The sequence below is a fragment of the Pleurodeles waltl genome, chromosome 9 (genome assembly GCF_031143425.1).
Source record: "Pleurodeles waltl isolate 20211129_DDA chromosome 9, aPleWal1.hap1.20221129, whole genome shotgun sequence".
In the NCBI taxonomy this organism is placed as follows: Eukaryota; Metazoa; Chordata; class Amphibia; order Caudata; family Salamandridae; genus Pleurodeles; species Pleurodeles waltl.
Genome location: NC_090448.1, coordinates 166,950,845 through 166,978,603, shown reverse-complemented (window position 1 = coordinate 166,978,603; position 27,759 = coordinate 166,950,845). Strand labels below are relative to the sequence as shown.

Genomic DNA, 27,759 nt, shown 5'->3' with positions numbered 1-27,759 from the left:
GGATGGGTAAGGGTAATTGTCCTGTTTTAATTCAATCCAGTCCATTTTTCTCTTTGTTTCAGCCTCTTCTTACCTTCGTGCATGAATTTATATTATTTATTTCTGTAGCCATCATCATATCGGTATACACACACATCACACACCCCTCTCTCCGCATTGCTCTTTCTCACACTTTTTACCTTATGACTCTCACGGTGTTATTTTTGTATCTCTCGTTTTCTCTTTCATCTCATTCGTCCTGTCTCTTTATAGCGTTTTATCAGAATTTCCTCTTCCCCGTTTCTTTTCCTCTCTCCTTGTTTAGAATTATTGGTACACAGACGGATAGGGTGAGTGCAATATATAAGGCATACTGAAGTGAGTTTTGTTAAACCATAAAATGGAAGTCATGTTTGTACCAAGAGGATGGTGTGAGTATATTGCTAAGCGCTTCATATGCAGACTCAGCACCATGCTGGAACTTTTGACAGGGTAGAGCTGGCAGATAGTTTATATCCCCTTTTGGCTACTTTCCCCCATCATCTGCCTTATAAACCAGGTTATAAGATGTTTTCTACTGACTGTATTGCCACCTTATGGGCTATGCATGCTGGGTTCTATTTCCAGTACACTCCCAGTATTTCCTTGCTACCAACAGCCACACTAAATAGCCTGAAGGCACACAACAACAAGAGGCAACAAGACAAACAGTGAGGGGATTACTTCAAGAGGCGTGTCTTCATAGATTTCGTGAACATGAGTGATATGGGGAGAACTTTGATGCAATAAGACAGTTGGTTCCACAGCTTGGAGAGTGAGACACAACAACAAGGCTTCTAAGGCCGTGCTTACGAGTGAAGGCATTATTTATCGCCCTTGCTAAGTAACAATGCCATGGGGTATGTCATTTATCAGGTGTGATAGATAACACCTATTATGAGTCCATGGGTAATAACATGGAGATTTTGGTGTTTAAAGCATCAAAATCCGCATGATACGGTGAATACTGAATGTTTCCCTGGTTAAATTTCCGCACGTTTGACCTGACGAAATGTAACAAAGGTTGAGTTATTTAACGCATCCGATAACTAGCCGATGTGTTAAATACCTTCCAGCGCATAAATCCGACTTATGCATAAACAGCAGTCAGAATATTACGAGCAAATTGTAATAGGGCCCAAAGTATAAAGCACTATATACAAATAGAGCATTCATATTTACTTATAGCTTCAGTATTTATCAAATGCAAAACTACTGGATATACACCAGACTGCTTATCACCATATCTGCTGGTCTGCATGTAGGACTTTCTTTTACTGTAGCGCCATAGCTCTCTCGTAAGCTGGTTATTGATTATAACAAATCTTACCTACTCAATAAAGAGACCAACAGCCATGTCAGTCAGCCTCAATTACGTCAATGAGAATATTACACAGCAGATGTGCCAACTAATGTGTAAGCTTTGGAGGTGTATTTAAGATGGAGATGTCTTTATGAAGGTTATCATCAGTAGTTCTCAGTTATCACTACTTCCGAAAAAGCTGAGCAAGATGAAATTGTGTCAGCAGGGTAGACATTATTGCTTCTTGATATATACGTCATAACTGCATACTTCAATGTATTGTCATGCCAGATACTACTCACAGTTATCATGTTTATGATATATAGCCCTACATTCCAACTAATCAGTGCTTAATTTGAGCTGGAGGTTGCTGGGGGCCTCATCACTTATTTTTGGGCACCAGTACGTATATGTCTGCATCAGATGGTTCCCGACTGCAATAGAGGTAAAAACACACAGATAGGAAGACAGAGGAAGAGGAAGATATCAAAACCGTCTCATAGGGAGAAAGCAGGGACCTGCAAGAATGAGAGAAACGGGCAGGTAGCATGTTGGTAGTAGATTGAAGACTACCATCCTTGGTATGTGGCACGCCAAAGTTTAATTGCACAGCACAGCTTCAGGTATTGGAGCCTTTTCTCTCACAAATTAACCACTGCAACTAATCAGTGTCCTTTCTCTGTTTGTTGTGAAGTTCACACAAAGTGCTTGAAAAATTGAAAACATATAATGCCATAGGTTATACGTATTAGGGCACAACATTTTGTATAGTATGAAAACGGCTTAACAAAGTTAGTGAAAGGTGGATGTATACAATTAATACTATGTGAATATTTGTGTGGTGTGTATGTATGCGCAAGTGCATGGACATGTAGGTTTGTATTGAGGGTGCCTCAGGCCCAAGTCATCGAGCCATGTGCCCCTGGATCTTTTTCATATGCTGTATGACAGCGAATCCTTATCCATAGTGCAATACAGTTTGGGAGAATCAAGGCTTTTCAATTGAATGGCAGTGCTACAACCCCACTTTAAATAGCCATATTTAAGAAAATATAAAAATAATTAAAACTTGAAGATCATAGTTTTCATTGACCAAAGCTTACAAGTCTTTGAAGACTATCATGCTACATAAGGAGTATATGCAGCATTTTAGAGAAAATGATGTGTGCAAAGTATGGTTTCATATTTTTTAGCAATGTGTGCTATTCCATTTTTTAGATTGCTGGTGAGTTTTTGCTGACAAAAGATACTGAATAAAGAAAGAAACAGAACTATCCTTCGCTGAAGAAGAAGGGTATCACGAATCTCCCATTTCTGGTCATCCCTACTGCAGCATGAAGGGGTCAATGTGCTTGGATTCACTTTAGCACATACACCTTGTCTGATCTGTGTAACATGCTGCATTCCTTGCAAAAGATTTAAGGTAGCTTCAAGAAAACCATTAGACCCAAAATATCAAAAGAGCATCTTAAAAAAAATTGTTGGTCGTAGCACTTCCTCTGTTTCTAAATGGCTAATTGACAACCAAACGTCTGTGTGTTTTATGTTGTTCAATTAAATTTAAGCACGATAGGAGAACCCTAAATTATTATTATTGCTTAATTTTTTTATGCTGATGCACATGAAGGCTGGTCTCGGTGCTCTTTGATATTGGTTTTCAACTTGCACAGTTTATTAAGTGGTGAGTCAACCTGGTTAACAGGATAACACAGGAGAAGCAAAGAGGAGGGTTGAATGGTGTACACCACTCTTGAACAATGGGCATTGACCAGCATTCAGGGTTTTCTCAAATTACAACAATGAGGCTGTTGCTCATTGCCATCGATTTCTCCTCAGTCTATAAGAACGCAACAAGTGCTCTGAGCTCAAACCAATGGCAACATTCCTCCAGTTCAAATATGTATAACATAACTTAACACAACAGGCTTGTGGTATACCATTAACTGTCATTGTTTACACTCATCTTGTTTGAGGTTTCTGAATTCCCATCCCTCTGTTGCACTAGCACTAAGATCATGATTTTTGAAAGTCCATCTCAACTGGACCCCACTCAGAATCTTTCTCTCGGTACAGTTTACCATGCCTGAGATGTCTGTGATACAATTAAAGAACAAGTTACTTACCTTTGGTAATGCATTATCTGGTAGAGACTCTATCTAGCTGCAGATTCCTTGCCTTTATAATTTCTGGGCATCAGCTTGGAATCCAGAACTTTTGCTGAGCATTCATGTGCCGCCAGGTGGTGTTCAGATCCGCGTGGCATCGTCGGCGTCATCGGAGCCATCTGTGATGTCACGGTCACCTATAAAGGCATCGCCCAGGCAGGCGTGCAGCAGTACCTTTCTACAAACTTCCATGCCAGAAGCGCAGAGCCATGGAAAGAACCAACAGTTTTGTGCAAAAAAACTAGGGCCCTGAAAGGGACAATCATTAAACCTAGTAAATAAGCTTGCAGAGCGGGGAGGCATAGCTGGGTGTAAGGAATCTGCAGCTAGATATAGGGGGTTATTCTAACTTTGGAGGAGGTGTTAATCCGTCCCAAAAGTGACGGAAAAGTCACGGATTTACCACCAGCCGTATTACGAGTCCATTATATCCTATGGAACTCGTAATACGGCTGGTGGTATATCCGTCACTTTTGGGACGGATTAACACTCCACCAAAGTTAGAATAACCCCCATAGTCTCTACCAGATAATGCGTTACTGAAAGTAAGTAACTTGTTCATCTGAAAGAGACTTCTAGCTGCAGATTCCTTACCTTTAGAATAGATACTCAAGCCATAACCTCTTGGTGGTGGGCTGCGGACAAATTCACTTCAGACTAAAAAGTCCTGCAGGACCGAACAGGCAAAGTGCCCGTCTCTGCGGACCTGACTGTTCAGGCAGTAGTGTTTGGCAAACGTGCAGAAACGCCCATGTCGCAGCCTGACAGATGTCCAGGGCTGATACACCTCTTGCTAATGCAGTGGTAAAAGCCATGCTCCTGGTGGAATGAGCCCCCAAGCCCTCAGGAGGATTTTGGCTACAGCATAGCAGATTTTTATGTAGAGAATAACCCAGAACAAAATGATTTGTTTCTGCACTGCCTGACCTTTCTTTGCTCCCACGTACCCCACAAAGAGTTGGTCATCCACTCAGAACTCTTTTGTGCAGTCACAGAACGACAATGCTCTTTTTGGGTCTGGTCGATGGAGTCACTCCTCTTCCTTAGAGGGATGCGGTGGAACAAAGAAGGTGGGTAGGGTGATCTTCTGACCCAGGTGAAATGGTCACCACCTTAGGGAGAAAAGAGGCAAAACTGCAAACCACTTCTCTGTCTGAAAACATGGTGAGATACAGAGGTTTGGATGAGAGAGCCTGCATTTCACTCACCCTCCTGGCAGATGTTATTGCCACTAAGAAGGCTGTCTTGATGGTGAACAGCCAGAGGGGACAATTGGGCAAAGGCTGAAACGGAGCAAACATGAGAAAAGGGAGAGCTGGATTTATGTCCCACTGAGGCATGACAAAGGGTGTAGGAGGAAACATATGTACAAGCCCTTTAAGAAATCTATTTACAATAGGAGATTTGAATAAAGAAGGCTGATCGGGCAGCCAGAGGAAAGCCGATAAAACAGAAAGATATCCCTTGAGTGTGCCCAATGTAGAGCCCTTCTGGGCAAGGGACAAAATTACAGAAGGATATCAGAGAGAATTGCAGAAAGAGGATCAACAGATCTTTCTGTACAATAATATACAAAGCCTTTCCAACGACAGGCGTATACTGTCTTGGGAGTTGGACGCCTGACTGCCAGAATAACTTTACAGACTTTGGGAGGAAGGCCGAAGGCTGTCAACTGCCTCCACTCAATCTCCATGTATGAAGGTGCAGAGTTAACAGGTTCGGGTGGGGAGTCTTCCCTTGTTGCTGCGAGAAAAGATCTTCCCAAAGAGGCAGCCTGGTTGGAGGATTGATGTTCATTTTCAGAAGCTCAGGATACCAGACTCTCCATGCCCAGTCCGGAGCCACCAAGATTACTTGGGCCTGGTCATTCCTGTTCTTCATGAGAACTTTGGGCAGAAGTGGTAGGGGCAGAAAAGCGTACAGGAAGCCTGAGCTCCACTCGTGATGAAAAGCGTCACTGAGCGAGTGTTGCCTTGGAAACTCCAACGTGCAATACTGCTGACATTGTGCATTCTCTTTGGAGGTGAACAGATCTAAACAAGGCTCTTCTCACTGCTGAAAGAGTCCTTGTGTCTCCTCTGGATGGAGACGCCACTTGTGAGCTGCTAGGCATCGAAGGCTGAGTTCGTCCACCCTGTCATTCAGAGAACCTGCCAGGTGTTGAACCACCAGGGTTATACCCTGCTGTTCTAGCCATGTCCAGAGGCACAAAGCCTTTTTAACAAAGGGTCCACTACCACACACCACCCTGCTTGTTACAGTACCACATTGCGGTGGTGTGGTCCGTGAATACCTGCACTATCTTCCCTTTGACAACAGGAAGAAATGCCTTCAATGCTAGGCAGATTGCCCGTAGCACCAGTAAGTTGATATGGAGTCCGGATTTTGCTGGAGACCAGAGAACTCTGAACTCCACCTCTCCCAGAAGTGATGCATCTGTCACTACTGTGCAATCTGGTAGGGGGATGGACAGAACTCTCCCTCTGATCCAATCGCTGTTCTTTAACCACCAGTGCAGATCTTTTGCAGTCCCTCTGAAATCTGAACGGGGTCGGAGAGATTTCCCTGATGCTGCCCCCACTGGAACTTCAGGTCCCACTGAAGAGCCTGCATATGCCATGTGGCATGTTTTACTAATAGGATGCAGGAGGCCATGAGGTCCAGCAGCCTCAGAGTTTGTCTTACCGAAATCCAGGATAGAGGCCGAAACCGCGGAAACATAACTTGAATACCCTGGACTTACTGTTTGGAAGGATAGGCCCAAAACTGCACTGTGTCCAGAACAGGTCAGATGAAAGGGAACGTCTGAGTGGAAGTCAGGTGTGACTTCGGCATCTTTATAGTGAATCCCAACGAATGCAGAAGGATTGCCATATTGTGAAGGTGGGTGACGACGGCCTGGGTAGAAGGAGCCTTCAACAACCAGTTGTCGAGGTAGAGTAAGACTGAAACTCCTAACCTGTGCAGATGAGCTGCGACTACCTCCATCACTTTGGTGAACACGTGAGGGGCGCTAATGAGGCTGAAAGGGCGCACAGTAAACTGAAAATGCTTGTGGCCCACCTTGAACTGCAGGTAATGCCTGTGGTCAGGCAGGTTTGGGATGTGGAAATATGCATTCTGAAAATCCAACACTACCATCCAGTCTCTTTGGGTCTAGGGCAGACAATACCTGAGCTAGAGCAAGCATTTTCAATTTCTCCTTTTTGAGGAAGAGATTGATGTCCTGTAAATCGAGAACAGGGTGAAGACCCTTGTTCTTTTTGGGTATCAGAAAGTAGCGGAAATAACAACCACAACCTACTTCTGATATTGAGACCCTTTCTATGGCTCCCTTGGCCAAGAGAGCCGCAACTTCCTCGTGGAGCAAATCTAAGTGATCCTCCATCAGCCGTTCTTTTGAGGGAGGCAATGGGGGAGGGAAAGACTGTAAGGGGAAGGAATAGCCCTTCTGTATGATCTGCAAGACCCATTTGTCCAATGTTATGGACCGCCAGTGAGGGAGATGAAATTGAAACCTCCCTCCAACTGGACATACATGGGCTTGGAGAATCACACTAGGAAGGCTTGGATCTTATAGAGGTAGGGGGCGGGTGGTGGATAAGTTCTTGCCAGACCCTCTGAGTCTGAAGGCACCAAGACCGCATCCCCACACAAGCTGTTGGCCTGGCGCAGGACAGTGGCTGGTTTGTGGATGGCATGGTGCCACGCCCCTTCGAAAGCCACGAAAGGGGTGATAGACAGACTGCTGGCAAGGGCTCATCGAGTGTCCCAGGGATTTGGCCGTAGCCCGGGAGTCCTTAAAACGCTCTAGCACTGAGTCTGCCTTTTCGCCAAATAGGTGGGACCCATCAAAGGGCATGGCCATGAGGTTTGCATGGACAACCCCCGAAAAGCCAAATGTACGTAGCCAGGCATGGTATCGAAGGGCCACTGTTGATGAAATTGTTCAACCCAGTGAGTCAGTTGTGTCCAAACCACACCTTATGATAAACTTCACCACATCTCTCCCGTCCTTAACTGCTTGGGATAGAATAGCTCGCATGTCGTCCGGGACCTGAGGCAGCACCTGCACCACCATATCCCACAAAGTGTGGGGAAAATGGCCCAATAGGCTTGAGGTGTCTACCGACCTCAATGCCAGGCTGTTGGAAGGAAACATTTTCTTCCCAAGTTGAACCAGCCTCTAAGATTCCCTATCCGGAGATGCGGAAGAGAAGGCACCATGGGAAGTAGATGCTTGCATGAGGAACACGGTCGACTGATTTGCATATGGCTGGGTCCAAACTGGGGTGGCATGGGGAGCAAAAGAACGATGGATTAAATTCAGATCTGTGACTGGGGGTGAGTGTTTGCATTGTTCAACACTCCGTCCATCATCCTTTTGTGTTGCTAAAGTTGCCCTAAGTGGGAAGGGTACGCCCAGACGTGGGCCCCTTGCTCACTGTGCCACTGGATTCAAGCTAGCCTGGCTGATGAAGGGTGATACCCTGAAACCGGTCCCAGGATGCTTGTTTCCGGTCCAGGGAGGACCTGGCTTGGCAGTTCCGGCTGGACTGTTCCCATGAGGAACAGGGTCAAGACTGATTTGTATGTGGCTGGGTCCAAACTGGGGTGGCATGGTGAGCAAAAGAATGATGGATTAAACTCAGATCTATGACTGGGGGTGAGTGTTTGCATTGTTCAACACTCCGTCCATCATCCTTTTGTGTTGCTGGAGGTTAGTCTTGACCGGCACTGCCCTACGCACCACCATTGCAAATGATGCACCCTCCTCCATAGCCACTGTAAGACGGGAAAGCAAGCCAGTATCTAGAGAAGTGTCCAATCCACTGGCTTCTCCTTGTTCTTTATACCAGTTCAAGGGTTCCAAATGGCTTTCTAGATGGTCCAAAGACCCCTCCTATTCCTCACTACTGCTTGGCTGATCGAGTAAATGCTCAGGCAATGATCTGCACCTGTGGGAGCCGTCAGCACTGAATCAATTTCGTGCGATGTTGGTCCGGCTTCGGATCATCAGTGATCAGAATGGGGCTCGCGCCACCAGTGGGCCCTATGACGCCGGGATTGTCGACAATGGGAACGGCGCCGAAGAAGATCTACTGTGTGAAGCCGGTGCCATCCGGATTCAGAATCGGATCCATGAATCCCCATCGAAGCTGAGGTCGAAGCCGCAGGCGCCAAAACCAATAAGGCCTCTTCTGGAAAGGAAGGAAGGCGCAGAGTTGGCCCTGCCAATGGCTCCACAGAACTTTGTCTGGAATGTCGACGTTCCAGAGTTGCCTCGTCAGCCGACAGGCGGGGCAAAGTCAAAGTCCGTTTGGACTTCTTCTTCTTGTGCCTCTTCCCCGAGTACCCCAAGGACCTCGAGTGGGATGAAGAGGATTTGAGGGTCCTGGAGTGGTCCCGTTATCTTTTTACCGACCGGGATCATGACCTCCAAGAAGTTGCACCGGCCGATGTCAACTGCCAGGCTTTCATGAGCGTCAGGGACCATTCCCTCAAATCTTTCAGAGCCATAGCCTGGCAGTCCGAGCAGAATGTCGAGTTGCGGTCGTGCTCGAGACACCAAAGGCATACCTGGTGGGGATCCATCACTGACATGGCGAGATGGCAGGTGCCGCATGGCTTGAATCCCGTCTTCCTCGAGGTCATACTTACACAGACTAAAAAACTCCTGACAAAAAAAACAAAAAGGTAAAAAAAAGGCCTGTCAAAAAAGACAGTAGGGTAGCGGTGTACCAGATCTGCGCTTAACCGGCACAGAAGGAAAAGAACCGATGTACACATGCATGGGTGGTGCCTTTATAGGTGACAGCGATGTCACAGACTGCTCCAACGACGCAGATGACACCACATGGTTCCGAACTACGACAGCCAACAGCGTGCGCAAGGGTATTGCTCAGCAAAAGTTCTGGATTCCAAGCTGACGTCTGGAAATTCTAAAGGTAAGGAATCTGCAGCTAAAGGTCTCTATCAGATATGTTTGCGGGTGAAATGGAAATGCTCTGCTGCCTTTTTTAAAGCTAGATCTGTCCTTAATGCAATAACTAAAACAAAATAAATCACGTAGGCTTTAAACACATGAGAAGGAATTACTGCATAGTACATTGCATTTTGCAACATGGGACTATGGATATCATTTCAGAATATGTTTAAAGAATGTTTGTGTTCCTGGTAAGAACATATACTAAAATAAGAGACATTGGAGCCGTGTTGTTCACCATACAGTAAGCATTTGTGTGACCCAGATCCTTTGTCCAATTACACCAACAGTATTCCTGCAACAAAGTTTACCCTATGGCAGGTTTTTGATATTGAGAATAAAGAGCACAATTGTCTCCACAAGAAGGAAACAATGGCATACTTTTGGAAATGGCCCTTTCTGCAGGATCATACCCAGACATTTTGCCTTCCTCCTCCTCGTTTCCTGACCTTGTTTTTGGTGGTTTTAGGATTCTCAGCACTTTACCACTGCTGACCAGTGCTAAAGTGCAGGTGCTCATGCTCAGTACATGAAACATGGTAACATTGGCTTCTCCACAATTGGCACATTTAATTTACTTTTAAGTCCCTAGTAAGTGTTTTATATGTGCCCAGGGTCTGTAAAGTAAATGCTACTAGTGGGCCTGCAACACTGATTCTGCCACCCACTACAGGCCACTAAAGTAGCCTTTTGAACATATCTCAGCCCTGCCACTGCAGAGCCTGTGTGTGCAGTTTTAAACTGCGATTTCGACCTGGCAAATGCAGCCACTTGCCAGGCCCAAACCTTCCCTTTTATTACATATATGCTAGCCTCTACTTGGACCCAAGGGCAGGGTACAGTGTATTTAAAAAGTTTGACACATACTTTTATGTTTAACATGTCCTGGCTGTGAAAAAATATTACATTCATTTTTAACTATTGCGAGGCTTATCTCCCCCATAGGTTAACATTGGGGTTACCTGAAAGCAGCCTTTAAGTGTAAGTTACAACTGGGAAAGGATAGAAATTTATAGTTTGGTGTCTCTGGACTCACAATTTAAAATAACAACATACACTAAATCCGGATTTTAAATTGTAACTCTGAAAAGGGCACTTTTAGAAAGCTGACACTTTCTTACTTAAACCGTTCTGTGCCTCTGCCTGTCTCTGAACACACGTCTGGGGTTGGTGACACCTGGGCTTTGTACATTCCCTCTAGACAGTCAAACACAATGGGGGCTTGGGTGTGACTTAATCAGCGTTATTGTGCCATTAATCTGCTTGACGGGGCAAAGATTTGCACTGTCTCACTTACACCTGAATTGGGCTGTGCCTCTCCCCACACAAAGGGCTTCATAACCCCCTGCAGAGTGTCTGGAACCAGGGAAGGAAGGACAGGGACCTTGTGATCTTCAAAGTCCTCTTTGAAGTCTCCCCTACTTCAAATGCACATTTGGGAATAAGTACTGGACCCCAAACCCCACCAAATCAGAACTGGAACCAAGGACATTTTGCCAGGAAGAATGATTGCTGTGCTGCCAGGAGGGATTGCCACTCTGCAACTGCTTTGCTGTGTTGGCCCTCAGCTTGCTGTGTGCTCTGCTGAAGAATAGGCTGCTACTTTGCTACTTGTGGGCTGTGTTGGCCTGCTGCTTCTTGCCTGCAGTGAGAAGGACTGGACTTGTTCTCTATATCCTTGTACCTAAGATTCTCCAAAGGCTTGTTGGCTTGCTCCCTGTTTTCCTGCAGTCTCAGTGACATCGAAGACTGACTGCAACTCTCCTGATGGTGCCGGACTCTGCCATTTGTGAGTGTTACCCTTGCCTGAGGTGCTCCCCTCAAGTCCTGGGCCACAGAAGAGGGTTCTGCAGACTATTCCTGAAAAAAACGACAAATTGCCCCAAGTGCACGTGAAATTGCAGCGGCTGCTGACAACAGTGGATTCACAGCCTGAGCGGCTAGACAAAGACACATCACATTCATTTCAATGGAGCCCAATGATGCAGTGACCTGCCTGCATGGAAAACACTGATGCATCGTGCCCTCTACGTCACCGCTTTGCTCCATCAAAGGTAGGGTTTCAGTGAACCCTGCGTGGGTTCTGTAGCCGGCCTACCATCCATCGCGGTCTGCCTGAACTTTGGATTTGCACCAGTCCCTGGCGGCCTCAAGTTACTTTTCAACCGCTAGCGACTTCAAAGCAATATTTTACATTTAATATTTAAAAAATCATATCTCAACTTCTACTTATTAGATTTCTGTTGTTTTGGTCTTGTTTTACTCAGCTACATATTCCCTATTGTTCTGTACTGGTGTGGAGTCTGTTTGTGGTATTTCCATTGAGTTACTGTATCTTATGTGTGTTGCACAAAAACTTTACACATTGCCTTTTAAGTTAAGACTGACTGCTCTGTATCTGATTTACCCTGATTAGGATTGTGGTCCCTATTTGGACAGGATGCATACCTCTGCCAACTAGAGACCCAATTGCTAACACATACAAACTGGACGGCAGAGTTTTGCTTGATTTTTGGATACACAGTTTCTTTAACACTATTGCCTCTGTGTGTCTTACCACTAAATTGTTTCACCACCGTGATGAAGGCAGCTTTTTGCACTCTTACACGAAACACATCCTAAAGATTCATTTGAGCTTCTCCTTTCCAGCATTCTAATGTAAAATACACATTTTTAGTTCATGTACATTTACTTGTTCTTAAAAGCTCTCAGGATAATGTTCATCCATTTAACCCTTTCTCAATCCCCTCTATAGCTTACATGTTTATGTTTCCACAACTTTTGTCCACTGGACATCAAGTACAATAGGATTTACGTTGAAACCATCTGAGGCTGCAGTTCACCTAGATTCTCTGCATGGTCCTCAAATTAGCTCACATTCACTGCTTTGAAGATGAACACACTTTTTCACACTGAGAAATAAAGCTAGACCACATAGACAGAAAATGCATTTTTTGGCTTCTTAGGGGTGAATATATTTAGTAAACAGAGTAGAAAACCTGAGACTTGAGAGTTGATATGTTTCTCGATTATTTTTGACACAATGGGAAGAAGAGCAATTGGCCAATAGTTAGATAGTAAATCTGTGTCAAGATCGGGCTTTTTTAATAGAGGCTTAACTACTGCAGGTTTCCATTATTCTGGGACATGCCCGTGTAACAACGAGTCATTCAAAATGTTCATTAGCACCGGTGATATAACTTCGGATCCTAGAGCTAAGATAGAAGGGGGGGAAGGGTCCAGAGGAGATCCGGATTTTATGGAGCCCAGGTATTTACTAGATCTTTAGTCAGAGGCTGGAAAGCTGAGAGTGAGGCTGTTGAAGAAAGTCATATGTTCAGAAATACAAAATGAAGATCTAATAGCCCCTAAGTCACATTACAATATATTACTTAGGTCATCTTTACTTATCTAAGAATGTATGCAGTGGCACAAGCAACCCAGGAAACATTGAATTAAAAAATATGTGATTACTAGGTCAGGTGGAGCTCACAGAGTTCCGTGTGTGGCATAGTGCCACCTGGCTACCACTCTGGTTATGCGCCTGATCTCAGAAGTGCTAAGCAGGGTTGTGCGGCCCAACCCAACCCCAACTTCTTGGATAGACGTTCGATTCAGACCGCTTATTCTATGCTCTATGATTTCGAAGTTTTCTCCATAATGTTTTCTAGTTTTATGTATGACTTTCTTCTGTAATTAGGTTCTGTGCTGTACCATGGGGCATAGGCATTTCAGCGGGGGAGTGAATTTGTTGGTGATGTATGACTGTAATGTTAAGTAATTAATAGGATCCTCAGTAGAAAGAGCAATGCCTGTATCTGTGGTTATGGATCCAAGGTCTTCTGAGAGTTGATTACATGATAAGTTTTTCCAGAACTCTGCTCATGGTCTTCTTAACATGCTATGATGTTCCAGGGATCAGTGCAGAATGATAGGATTATGTGATCTATGCAGTCAAACTTGATAGGCTTTTCCAGGTTGATATGAATTGAACCGGGATAATCAGATGAACAGAGCATTCTTTGTTGAAAGTTGGGTGAAAAATTATGTTGGGTGCAGATTTGCTTTAATATAGATAAATTGTGGGTCTTGTTGATGTTTGAGGGGATATTAAAATCAGCTACGGAATAGTGTACCTTAAAAAAAAGTCATGAGGTAACAGAAATGGTATGGGAAACCTTTATGCATTGTATAGGGTGTTAGATATAGAAGCAATTTGATTTATTCTGCAAAGCAATGACCTAGGTTCCACGGAGGGAAACAACTCTACATGCGGACCTACAGAAAAGAGGCACCATGGGAGGCCCATACAGAGATCTGATGGAAGGCCTACAACCTAGAGAGCATCCAGCAGAAGTGAAGCCACACACTGAAGGAGAACTGACTGTGATGGGCGCTGGAGAGAGGTACTGCAGCTAGGTCACTTCCAAGCATGCTTATAATCAGCAGCACGAGGGCACACCATCACAAAATATTTATGGAGGAATTCTTCCAAGGTTTACATGAAGATACCACTTCCCTCAAAGAGTATTTGACAGCAGACATCCCTGAAATTAACAAACAGCTACATGAACTTAGTGATAGGGTTTTTCCATGGAGGAATCCAGAGATGGTTTATCTGAAGAAATTGAGTTTATTTGGCACAAACTATTGACATACTAAGAGTAAACTTTAATCTTCATGGTGCAACGCGAAGACCTTGAAAACTGGTCTCAATGGAGAAACTTTAGGATAAGAGGAATGTCAGTGCCACACAGTGCGGAAGGGAACAACACCAAATCGTTCATACGCCAACTGTTTTGACACCTCCTACAGGCATAAGACTCTTTAGAAATAGAACTTGACAGAACTCATAGAACAAAAGCCCCTAGCCCTGGAGTGACAAACCACCAGACATAATAACAATGGTATATTATATTCAGCAGACAGAGAAAATCATGTTGGCAGCACAGCTATCTCCGAACTTCACCTTCAGGAGTTACCCTGCCATACTCTTCCAAGACCTTTTTGAAATCATATTACAAAAGTGTAGATCATTTTAAGCAAAACATCAAATACTGCTAGGGCCATACATTTTTCCTGAGTTTCCAAATGGGAGGGCCATACTTTCCAAATAATACAAGGACTATCTTCAAACTTCCGGATCTAAAAAAAGAAGTGGCAGATAGAGCAGAATCATCAAAACCAAACGACAGAGCAGTGGAAAATCATAAAAGATAGAAAAAGGACCCAGAAAGAAAAGGGGGCTGACATCCAACATGGAGGATATAGGCAAAGAACAACAGGCCACTATTTGACTAGGTCAGAGGATGTCCACCATTATTATCCTTGAGATGTCCATACTCCCTGTCTGAAGCCACGAACTGAAGTATGTGACCCACTTATGACAGCAGGGAGACTGACACACGCTTCTACTTCATGAAAGGGGATGAGAGGGTGTGGAGCATGGATTTTACATTCAGATCTCTTAGAAAATGAGCAGAGGGACTCAGACAAGTAAGCTAAAGAATAATGTGCCTGGAGAGAGCTAAGCAACAAAAGGTGCCATATTTAAGTTACAGGTTCTGTTTTATTCGGATTTGGGGAACTGGGACAGAGCCGTTCCTTCACCCCACCTCAGTAGCCTCAAATGTTTAATTTGAAACACCACACAGCTCCATACAGCCTCATTTAAATCACAAGCAATGGAAAGCAGTCCTCTATGATCTGAAGGGATAAGAATGAAAAAGATAAAACTAATTTCATTCAGTTTGTGAGGTCTCAATTCCCCCAGTTAAATACTCATACTCCTTAGGATAAGGAATCAAATATGAGGAGAAATTTGATTTTAAAAAGAAACACACCTCCTAACGTGATGTATGGTGACATATATTCAGGTTTTTCTCACAGCAACATTTTGCCTTGGCCGAGAATAAAACCAAATGGCTAGGAATGCCAATAGCAACATATATGGTCCTCTTTGTTCTTGACACTAACACAGAGAAGGAGGGGAAGAAACCTCTACTTAATGGGACTCTGTGGGATAAGGGTCGATCAGTCTCCCTTCCTGTTGTATTCCAGAACTGGCAGGAGGTCAGATGCAAGACTGACAACCTTTGTGGTAAAGGCAAAAGAAAGTTGTTTGAACAGTTGAAGATGACTCAGGTCTGCCAGGGTTGGAACAATTCTGCTACATGCAGGTCCATCATTGGATCATAAATTGACCAATCAGAGAGGTGGGGAGAGGGCCACTTACCCTGTTTGAGGGGCTGTTCTGTCAAGTTGATAGTGAGGCCTACCACGTTTCTAGGATCTACAAGATACTGCTAGAACATACAACTCAGAAACCATACCAATCTAGATGAAAGGGGTGCTGTGACAGTGCTTGACAGACTTACAATGGGCGCTATTGTGCTGAATGTATAGAAGGCATCACTCTTGCATAGGACTATGAGAAAACAACAAAAGTACTCTTCTGTTGGAATTGAACACCTAAATATTTACATACATTTAATGCTGATGCTGCTAGATATGACTTGTGCTGGTCATATGTCTATGGGCAGGAGGGCTCACATAGTAAGGGGCTGTGTCCATATTGGCTCCTTTTGGAGTGAAACAGCTATTACGTAAATAACAGAGTATATATCTCAGATTCCATGAGCAGTATTCTGCTGGGATAGATGCTGGATGTAAATTAATCTGATAACTGTGAGCGAAGCAAGTACTCCTGGCTAAATGGACACAGAATCCATCAGAAAAGACACACTATGTATGGAACAGAAAGGACAGTTAGCATAATATGGAAGCTGCTACTAACCTATTTTACTAGGGATTGCAGAGATTTACATGCCTGAGGGCCCTCAGAGCTTTACCGACCTTAGAGTCAAACATTTGACACCATGCAATGATTCCAAAGGGAAGGAGCTCAAAAAAGGTGTTTGATGGTCGGGCTAAATGAGTGGATTTTTGCAATTGAGAGATGCATCAAATGGGAGAGGGAAAAATTGAACTCAACAAAGAGTTGCACTGTTGAGCGGAAATTGAACAAGAAAAAAGGAAGGTCTATGATGCAGGGTGGCCGGATTGTAAGATGAATAGTTAAGTATGTTTGCCTGCTGGAAGTTGCATGTTGTCTGTTTAACAGTATTAACAAAAATTATTCACTTAACCATCCTTCCCCACCACCCTAACAATCCTAATATAGTCTCTTACTTGTGCTGGAAGAATTGCATCACCTCTATCAACCACAAATTCTTCAAGATGCACTTCCCTTACTGGCCCCAGACTTTGCACTCCTACATCCCCACACAATGCCATCCTGGCATATGAAACTCCCAGACTCTTCAATACCCTTCAGGTATACTTTCCTGACCAAAAATATCACCCTAAGGGTTCAAGCCAATCATGAACAGAACAACAGAAAGCATTTAACCACAACCTAATGTCTGTCACAATCCAACCTCGGCAATCAGATTATTTATTATTTGTATTCATTTTGTTGAAGACATTTTAAGATACTCACAATAAATAATTGCCTCAAAGCTATGCTGATTAATCCGTCCTCTTCTACAGTTGCTGCCCTGTCAGACACTGCTGTGATTGCTTAATGCTCTGAGATAAAGTCTTCTTTATGAAGTGAATATCCTACTTCTACTCTCTCACGTAGTCAGTCTGCAAGCCTAAGAACGAATGTGTCATCCCGAAGCCTACTTAGCACCGTGGCTTAAAAGTGGCTATACCCGCTCTATCAGTGCCTAATTTGTAAAAGTGCTGGTGCCTAAAGTTCTGCTCTGAAGGCTGTGCCCAGTGTTATTAAATGTCACCGCTGAATGGGTAGGTGTGAATCCACCTCATGCCTCTTTATTCCACTACCAGACACAACCTATGTCAGACTCATTTCGAATATAATGTTGCCGTTGTGCCTAAGCAATCATTCCATTTGGAAAAACGGCAAGCAGGCAAAAATGCAGAGAAGAAAACAAATGATTAAATGAAAACCTCCTCACCAGGACACTTAAGGGCAAAGCTCTGAAGAGACGTTCTTAAAATGTAATCCTCTGTAGACTCGCTACTCTGCAGAATACTTGCCTGCGATTAGAAATTCGCTTCCACCAGGACTAAGAAGCCTACATCCCATTGGCTCACTTCCTGGAAGCGACCACATGTACTTTCCTTCACCTTGCCAGCACTTTAAGATAGTATCTTGTGGTTTCAGTTCTGTAAAACCTGAAATAAATAAAATAACTATGTGGTTCTTTACTGTTTTTTTACTACTGCCTTGATATGTAAAGCGAGCGACTACCTGTTTAGTGTATGTGATTACTCAATTGATGAATAATCTCCAATTTCCATGCTTGTACCTCAAATACTATACTGACAATCCCAAAATTTTTTTTAAGGATAGTAATTAATGGTGGAATATTAATTGGTATGCGGTAGCCTAATTAATACCCAATTTAGAAATACAAATCTAATTGTTGTCTGCAGAGATAACTCTTGCACATTCAATACTAAATAATAATACTAGTGTTATATCCTAGATCCGGGTGGGAGCGCGAGAAGGTGAGTTTTAGAATGTCTGGTTGTGTGTGTGCAATGAGACGAATGGAGAATGGTGAGCGAGGTTGGAATGTGAGGTGCGTGGACGGAGAAGGACGGTTGCGGAGAGAGGCGGAGGTCGGGATGTTTTCTCTACAGAAGAACTGTATTTATGCAATAAACGAAGCGAGTCATCTTTGAAGTTGTGTCCTGGTTTTCACATGCCTCGTTCTTACACTGGCGACGAAGGTGGGATCCCACGCCAGCTTCGGAAAGCATCCTGACTTGAGAAGACATATACGGAAGGAAAAGGAGATGTCAATAAACTTTCGTGAACTGTAACCGTAAGCTGCCTACAAGTTCATGGTTTTCTTTGTTTTCAAACGTGCTTCGTTCGTCTTTCATACTTTTGATTTGAGCGGAGATTGCGCTCTCGAGCTCACTGTTACCAAGTCAACCGAAGTGCTTGCTGATGTCAGGGCGATTCTCATGCAGATGCCAGCGCATATCTAGCCCGTTTTTAAAGCAACTTACATGCTTTTAAAACTCAAATCCTTCAGCGTTTCCCATTTCCAGGATAATTCTGTTTCTTATCGTTGAAAGTCATATGAAGTGCTAATTTCGGAGTTTATTGCCATCACACAGTTTTTTTTGCCGTTCCTTCTTGCGTGCCGTCTCTCCTGCGACTGCCTCGCAAGATTGTCAGAAACAAACCTTTTCATCAGTTTTACACTAGCTAATTATATATATATATATACATTTTTTTTCCATACACAATGCAGAATGTTGCTGCTCCACCTTTTTTTCTCTCCACTCCTGGAGATCCTCCAATCAAGTGGAGCAAATGGAAGAAGGTATTTGAAAGATATTCTAGAGTTTGTGGTACATCACTTAGTACTGAAAGGAGGACTGCTTTGTTACTTCACTGCCTAGGTACGGAAGGTCAAGAAATTTTCGACCATCTTCCAGATATTCCTGACACTGATTCTATTGCCTTAAATGAATATGAAATTTGTATTAAAAAATTAGACTTACATTATCTACCGAAAATCAGCACAATTTTGGAGAGGTACTATTTCGGTAGGAGACTACAAGTTGAAGGAGAAACAGTTGAGAATTACTTAACAGACCTGAGACGTTTGGCCTCCTCATGCAAGTTTGGCTCTACTTTGGATGAACGAATTCGTGATCAATTCATGCTAGGATGCAAAATGGATAAAGTACGTGACGAACTATGGTTGTTAGATGATCCACATCTAGATGAGGTAATCCTACTTGCAAAGAGAATTGAACACTCAGTAAAGTGTGTTGATGTCATGAAGAAACAAGAGTACAAGGAAGTGTCTGTAGTGCGGAAAGACAGTAGACCCAATAACTCCTTTCAAGGGTCTGCTAACAATAAAAGATGTTTTAGATGTGGCAAAGAAGGACATTTTGCCAATGATAAATCATGTCCGGCTGCTAAAGCTTACTGCTCGTACTGCAAGAAGAAGGGTCATTTCTTTGCGGTATGCAACCAAAGGAAGTTTAAGAAGTCTGTCAACTCCATTGATATTGACCTTGATGAAACTCAGAGGGTTGATGACTTCCAGTGTGGTCAGATTGTTTTACAGATTTCTGACTGCAAAGTTAAGGGTCCAGTAGATTACGTATTAGTGGAAGGGGCAAGAACCTTAATGCTTTTTGACTCTGGCGCCAAAATAACGATAATATCTAATCAACTGTATCAGGAACATCTAGAAGGGAAAGTTCAACTTTTCGAACCTGACATCAGACCATGCGCTTATGGTGGAGAACCCATAGAACTACATGGTTACTTCGTAGGTTTACTGGAATATGCTCAACGATTTGCTACGGGGAAGGTGTATGTTTAAAAAAAAGGGGATAGCATAATTAGCTGGTGGCATCAAAAAGATTTGGGAGTGATGCTTGACCCCAACAGTTCTCCTTCTATTGTTCTTAAGGAACTGCCGGGTGTGAGAGAAGTAAATAACACTGAAGTAGTTCCAGATTTCATTTCCACTCTTCGTCAAGACTTCAGAAACCTATTTAGTGATAAGATAGGTTGCATGCGAGTTTAATCACACAAAATCAAATTGTTTCCTGGTTCTGTTCCTTTTTGCAGCAAAGTACGGAGTGTACCTTTTTCCATAAGGGATGATCTTCAAACTGAGTTGATGAAACTAAAGGATCAAGGAATAATCGAAGAAGTGGAGGGCACAGAATGGTTGGCCCCCATTGTTATTGCAAGGAAAGCTAATGGCCAGATCAGACTTTGTGTGGATCTCCGCAAGCTTAACAAGTGTGTTGTTGTGGATAGGTATCTGCTTCCTAACATTACAGAATTGCTGTCTAGAGTCTCAGGAGCTAAGTTTTTTTCTACAATAGATCTCACGTCGGCTTATCATTACGTCGAACGAGATGAATCATGTAGAAACTACACAGCTTTCATTACTCCAAATGGCACCTTGAGATTTGTACGATTACCTTTTGGTCTGATCTCTGCTGCTTCTGTTTTTCAAAGGTTGATGGAAAGTGTGTTGAAAGGTTTGCGTGGAGTATGTATATATCAAGATGACATACTTGTTTATGGTAAGGACTTCAAAGAACATATGACAAGACTCAGAGAGGTACTTAAGAAGTTAACTGAAAGTGGTCTAACTATAAAGGCTGAGAAGTGCAAGTTTGGAGTGGAGGCCATTGATTATCTAGGGCACACTATTTCTGGTGGGGGTGTTTTACCCAAGAAAGAACTGGTTGACTCTATTCGGTGTTTGTCTTCCCCCACTTCGAAGGAGGAACTAGTGCGATTCCTGGGTATGGCTGAATTTTACAGTAAATTTGTCAGGAATTTTGCCAGTTCATGTTTTAACATGAGAAGTTTGCTAAAAAAGGGTACTGATTTCAAGTGGGATGATGAGTGTGAGAGGGAATTTAGCAGTATCAAGGAGTCTCTGGTGATAGCGCCTGCACTCAAGAATTTTAATCCTAATATGCGTTCTATTTTGACGACCGATGCCAGTAACAAAGGGTTGGGAGCAGTTTTACAACAAGGTGGTTTAAATCCTGAAAATACCATTGTCTTTATTTCTAGGAGTCTTAGAGGTGCTGAGAGCAAATATTCTGTGATCGAGAGGGAGGCACTGGCGGTTTTTTGGGCAATTAAGAAGTTAAAAAAGTTTTTGTGGGGAGGTTCTTTTGTCGTGCGGACTGATCACAAACCTTTATGTCAAATTTTCTACTCTAAGGGAATTGATTCTGTCTCTAGTAGGATCACTAAGTGGATTGTTGGATTACAGGAATACGATTTTATTGTAGAATATGTTCCTGGTTCTCATAACTTGTCGGCTGATGTTTTATCTAGATTAGTTTCTACAGAAAGTAGGAACTATGAGAGTGAAGGTCTGGAGGGTGATGATACAGAATGTTTTGATCAAGTGTGTGAAGTCAGTTTTGAAATAATCCCTGAGGTCAAATGGCATGAAGAAACCTTAAGAGATGTGGTGCTACAAGAAGTCATCAAGTTGATACAAGATGATTGGAGGATTAAAAATAAAAGTTGTGGGGGAAGTGCTGAATTTTGGAATGTGAGAAATGAATTGGTTTGTGTTGATGGGCTGTTATTGAGAGGTACGAGGTTGGTTCCTCCTAGAAGTGTGAGGAGTCAATTAGTAAATCAGGCTCACGATAGTCACATGGGCATATCTAAAACCAAAGAGAGGTTGCGTTCCTCCTATTGGTGGCCAGGAATGGACATGCAAGCTGAAAGGGTTGTTAGAGATTGTCTACAGTGTGCGGTGAGTGAAAAAGCTTTGAAACCTCGTGTTCAACCCATGATCACTAAGGAAACTCCAAAAGGGCCTTGGCAAGATATTGCACTTGATATCTTAGGACCCATTCATAGTGGTGGTATGGCTGAATACGTGATTGTGGTTATTGATATGTTTTCAAGGTGGCCTGAGGTAAATTTTACTGGAAGTATCGAAACTAACAAGGTGATTAAATTTATCAAGAAGTTAATAATTCAAGAAGGCTTACCCACTACCATTCTCACAGATAATGGAGTGCAGTTAGTTTCAGGAGAAATGAATGAGTTTTTGCATGGGTGTGGTGTCAAACACAAACTCTGTTCGTTGTATCATCCCGAGGGTAATGGTATGGTGGAACGTTTCAATCGGGTTCTCAAAGAAACTATCTCAATTGCAAAAGATAACCAATTGAATTGGAAGGAAGAAGTGCTAAAAAAGGTTTATCTCTATAGACATACCCCTCACACGTCTACAGGGGAAACACCTTTTACTCTGTTTCGAGGTAGGCGTGGAAATTCTGAATTGGAACCTTCTTGGGTTAATAATTTACTTGATGGCAGGGGTAGGATGATGGTGAATGATGAGTGGAGGTCCAGGGAGTGTGCAAAGAAGGTGAAGAGTAAAATTAATTTTGATAAAACTCATGCTGTGAAGAAAACGGAAGTTCATGTTGGTGATTATGTTCTTATCAAAAATCCTCTGATGAAAAAAAAACTCTCTGGTCCCATAAAGGTTGTGAAGTTGTTTACTAATGCTGTGAAAACAGATGATAATAGAGTTTGGAATTTAAATAGAATTGTTAGATTTAGAGGAAATGCCAATTCCTTGTGTAGGAATCTGTCTCATAAGAAGGCCATTGGGGTCTCCACACAGAACTCAGACTCTAGTGGTCGGAAGGATACACGGAACTCAGACTCAAGTAGTCGGAAGGATATCGCTGAAGAGTTGCCGTGCAGTTCAGATGTGAGGAGATCGAACAGATCTGTCAAACCTCCGTCATATCTCAAAGACTATAACTTGTTGTGAAGTATCTATTTTACAAAATGCCGTAGTTAGTTGTAATTAGTTTGCATGTTAAAAAAAAAAAAAATGTTTATGTTCTGTTACTGTTGTTTTGGTTAAAGAAGGGAGAAGTGTTATATCCTAGATCCGGGTGGGAGCGCGAGAAGGTGAGTGTTAGAATGTGTGGTTGTGTGTGCACGAGGAGACGAATGGAGAATGGTGAGCGAGGTTGGAATGTGAGGTGCGTGGACGGAGAAGGACGGTTGCGGAGAAAGGCGGAGGTCGGGATGTTTTCTCTACGGAAGAACTGTATTTATGCAATAAACGAAGCGAGTCATCTTTGAAATTGTGTCCTGGTTTTCACATGCCTCGTTCTTACAACTGTATTGCTGTTGTTTCTATGTAATGAGTTGGTAATGTAATTCTGCTTTATTAGTCAGTTTGTCTGGTTTCACAAACAGCCGTTGTGCTTTTTATCTCAAGATTTAGCCAAAATATTGAGTAAAGAAGACAAGCCTGTAGTAGCATCTCTAATATTTGAACCTGTTTAAAACGTTTTAAGAAAAAACATCCTGCAATTTAAGAGCATTAATTAGAAATACTTTGGTTTCATCCTGCCGTTTTTCTACCCCGGGCAGGTTTATTTGTCCTTGCTATAGAAGTGCTTTTCTGCGTCCTAATTTTATTTTCACCTCTTTAGTATCCTCAAGAAATGAACATTTCAATTTTTTATGTTATTCAGCCACCTTAATGGTTACAAATTAATTTGTTACTGTTGTGCAAAGGAGAGATGTTGGCGTGGTTTGAAAGGGCACTGTCATGTTTCATCTCATTCTTTTCCACCAATGGGCTGAGAAAGTCTCTGTCATATTGGGGTAAATTCATGAAATGTAGAACACACACTTGGGATGCACATTCTGCACACTGCAAATGAGCCTGCACGTTTTAACAATGCACAGGAATTACACTATAGAAATACCACCCTGATGCATACGTATGTATACGAGGAGGGCTGAGGACGCCCAAGTGAAATACAGCCCCTTACATCATTGTCCTCAATGACTACTAAAGCAATGAAAACCAACCCACAGCTTTAGTATTCATCGGCACCCAGAAGCCGTGTGGGAGGAGGGGCAGGATGTCAGCAGGTTCACACCCCTCCACTTATTGAGCATTAAAGTACATTTCCTTAGAGGTGCATTATGTTTTATTTAAACTATTTCACCGTTAACAGCGACCCAAAGGGGTTTCCCAATGCTAGTGGTAGCTCATACAGTAGATGATTTTGGAAGGAAGGATTAGATCACGAGGACACTACACCTCCCAGACCGATGGACAAGAATAAAATCAAAATCTTAAGAATGTTCCAACATTCATGGTTATTACGATATTTTCTAATAGACAGTAGCAGTTGCTTCTATGCCTTTGCAGACAGGGTTTGATCACCCGATCTTACTATCCTGATCGAAGTACTTTCTTCATACAGGCTTCGATGAATGTAGAAATAGCGTACACAAGGCGGTTAAATACAGGGAGGCAGTACAATTCTGGAAGATGATGAAACAAAATAATTTGAAATTCTGAGATTTAAAATCAGCCTACCAGCAACACTTTGAACTGAAGCTCAGTTTAAGGAGAATGGCCATAATCCGAGCATGAAACAATTACTGCTTGACCTATAGTCTTTTTACTGGCTTCTGGAAGTTAATGCTGACTTTTCCTAAAGCTTGTAAAACCAGCCAGGAATAAATTAATTATCTGTGGCTTAAAAAACAAATTATTATCAAGTATTAGGTCAAGACATCTAACTGCGTCCTACAGACTGGCCAGAAGCTTGCACCTGTCCAGATAACTAAGGACCCTATAACGGCCACAATCTTAGCTTATCTTTTATTTAAAGGGGCATTAGATATCGTACCTCTAGATGCTGCTCTCATACAACATTAGAAACTTTGGTAGATAGTATTGAAATTTAGGGCCTCATTACGACTTCGGTGGTCTTTTACAAAGACCACCAAAGCCGCTGCAGTCAACAGACCGCATATTAGGAGTTGTGTGTGGACTTCCGCCCATTTATGGGCTGAAAGTCTGACTCCCTCGGCCTGGCCGACGGAGTTAAAGAGGCAGTTGCATCACCAGCACGGCCAAGCCAGCAAGACTCTGCCTGCCGCAATACGGCTTGGCGGAGTCTTGCTGGCGTGGTGGTGGGATGGCGGTGCAACACTGCCAGTACCCATCCCCTCCTGGACGACCAGCACTCCAGAAAAAGTAAGTTGATCGTCCAAGGGTGGGGGGAGTGTAGGGTGCATGTGTGGTGTGCGCGTGTATGTGTGCAAATGGGGGTGTATGAGTCCGTGTTTGTGAGCGAGCAAGTGGGGGTATCTGGATGTATGCATACAGTTGGGGGGGGTGTGTCTGCATGTATGCAGAGGGGAAGAGTATGTGTCAGGGTGCGCCTGATTAGGTGAGTGTATTGGGATGCATGCGAGTGGGGGTGCATGTGTGCAAGTCTAGGAGTGACTGGGGGTGTGTGCGTGTGAATGTATGCGTATGCGGAGAGATGTGTATGTGAATGTATGCGGAGGGGTGTGTGTGTGAATCTATGCGGAGGGGTGTGTGAGTGACTGTGTATGCGGAGGGGGTAGGTGTGTGGATGTTTGCAGAGGGCGCAGGGGTGTGGGTGTTTGCGGAGGTGCGGGGTGTGAATGATTGCGAAGGGGGCGGGGGTGTGGATGTTTGCGGACGGAGGTGGGGGTGTGAATGTTTGCAGGGCCGGGGGGTGGATGTTTGCGGAGGGGTTGGGGTGTGGATGTTTGCAGAGGGGGTGGGGGTGTGGATGTTTGCAGAGGGGGTGGATGTTTGTGGAGGGTGTGCGTATGTGTGAGTGGGGGTGTGTGTATGTCAGTGTCAGAGCGGGTGGGGGTGTTAGAATGAATGTGTACGGTTGGGAAGGTGTTTGTAAGTGTGTGGACGGGTGAAGGGGTGTCTGCATGTGTGTGGACCTGTGGGGGTGCGAGTGACAGGAATGGGGATTCCTGTCGCTGAGTGCATAACTGCCAGGGTTTTCGTGGCGGTGGTAACTGCCACAGAAAACCTGGCGGTCTACAGTCTTGCAATCCGGCCGGCAGGCAGAGGCCTGCCGCCGGGCTAGAGGAGCTTACCGCCAGCCCCATCGGTGCAACCACACCGGCGGGCCAGGCGGCGTTGTGGCGGTTTGGCTTCTGCCAAACCCCACAACTTGTAATGCGGCGGTCTTTACCGCCAGGTCTGCGGTGCTAAAACCTCCACAGCGAGGCTAGCAGTCTGATGACCATCAGCCTCGTAATGAAGATCTTAGTTACCAGCTGGATGGTAAATTATGTGTTGTCTGTATATCCATAAAGGGTAAATCAAAGGATAGAATCATAGATGCAAACAGTTTTATGTATATATCAAATGGTGTATGGCTCAAAGAAGATTTATGAGGTACTCTAAAGTCCAAACCTTTTGGGCATAATCAATGTGACCCATGAAGACTGCTTGAGTGTCCTTACAAATAGGAGAACCATTTTAACCTGCTTTATAGAGTTTCTTCCTGCAACCTTGAGAAACGTTGAGAGCTGGTTGATAAGTCCAAACGACCATCCCAGCCATTTGACCTGCATTTATAGAGACATAAAGATAATCGAGGACTTCTGCTAGGATTGACTCAGTCATTGAAACCATAGCTGAAATGGATTCAATGATTAGTGAGCATATGAATATTCTGAAATCAGAAGATTAACAACTTTTTCCAAAATGTTGGTAGCAAAAGAGAGCCAGTCAATGATATAATAATTGATCAATAGCCACATCTGACTCTATTAAAACCGCTGTTAAGGTAAAGGATCATAATTTCATTTGTAATACCAATTTAAGGTTGGGCGCATAACCCTGTACATCAACAGTGTACATGGTTAGGCAGTGCAAATGGGAGTCATATGTGGCTTCTGCTGGTATTGCTCTATTCTCTGTGGGACCCACATGTGCCATGTCAGAGCTCATGATTGGTAAGGCAGGCCAGTGAAGGCTGAGGATTAGTGCCACCATTCTGTGAATGTATGTGCACATTTCAATGTGTACACAAGAAGTGTATTTTGCTAAATGTGAACATGCGTAAAATGTGCTTTTTACCCATCATCTTTTCTCATGGTGTAAATTCTACTGGGTTTTAGTGTTTTATTATTAGTGTTTGGATTCATCGATGCTCCAGGTGCATATTTTATGGTTAGCGAGATGCATTCCTGTATTCCTTTATGTAAGCTTCTAGGAAATAAATATTGTTTGCAGAAAAAGGTCTAAAAAAACTTTCTCTTTTCACATAAGTATGGAAGTAAATCACATTCATGCCTTGTGTTTTGGAGCTTTGTGGTCAGCATATGGTTAATTTGATCCCAAAGGACATGAACTTTGCTCTGTCATATAATTTGTCAGAGACAGCAAAGGTGTTAGGAAGACCTTAAAGGGAGTAACCAACTGAGCAAATAAATTAGATGGTCGATATATTACTGAGCCGGGGTTTTTACTTTTTCACACGAATATCACAGCTTTTTGTACATGGCTACCAGTAGACATTCTTTATTGATAAAGACTCTAGAGCAGGTTTCCACTGGTAATGAAGCAGAACTAGTGATTTTTTATTACCTATCCTGAAACGTATGGAATATATACACCAGGGTCTTGTTGGATAATGTTAGTGCAATTGCCACTCTAGGAGCCTTGTTGGGTGATACTTATGTTGTTACTGCTGCTGCACAATTTCTGAAATATTTGTATTTTAATAATGATAATGAATCAACAAATATTGGATATATTTAAAATGTGACCTGTCAGGTTTTTTTTGTGTTAACTCGTCATATACACTATTTTAATGGAAAGTAACAAGCTTTAAGTATTTTGATGAATATACATAATCAAAGGTTGTAGAAATGTTGCTGCTTC

General features: G+C 43.2%; 1 protein-coding gene and 1 long non-coding RNA gene across 2 annotated transcripts in view; one reads left to right on the top strand and one right to left on the bottom strand.

The window, feature by feature from the left end:
• ADAMTS9 (ADAM metallopeptidase with thrombospondin type 1 motif 9) overlaps nt 1–27,759 on the bottom strand; it is a 704,469-nt gene that overhangs the window by 168,856 nt on the left and 507,854 nt on the right. The gene's annotated exons all lie outside the window — the stretch shown is intronic.
• LOC138259062 (uncharacterized) overlaps nt 1–27,759 on the top strand; it is a 100,556-nt gene that overhangs the window by 1,424 nt on the left and 71,373 nt on the right. The window lies entirely within an intron of this gene.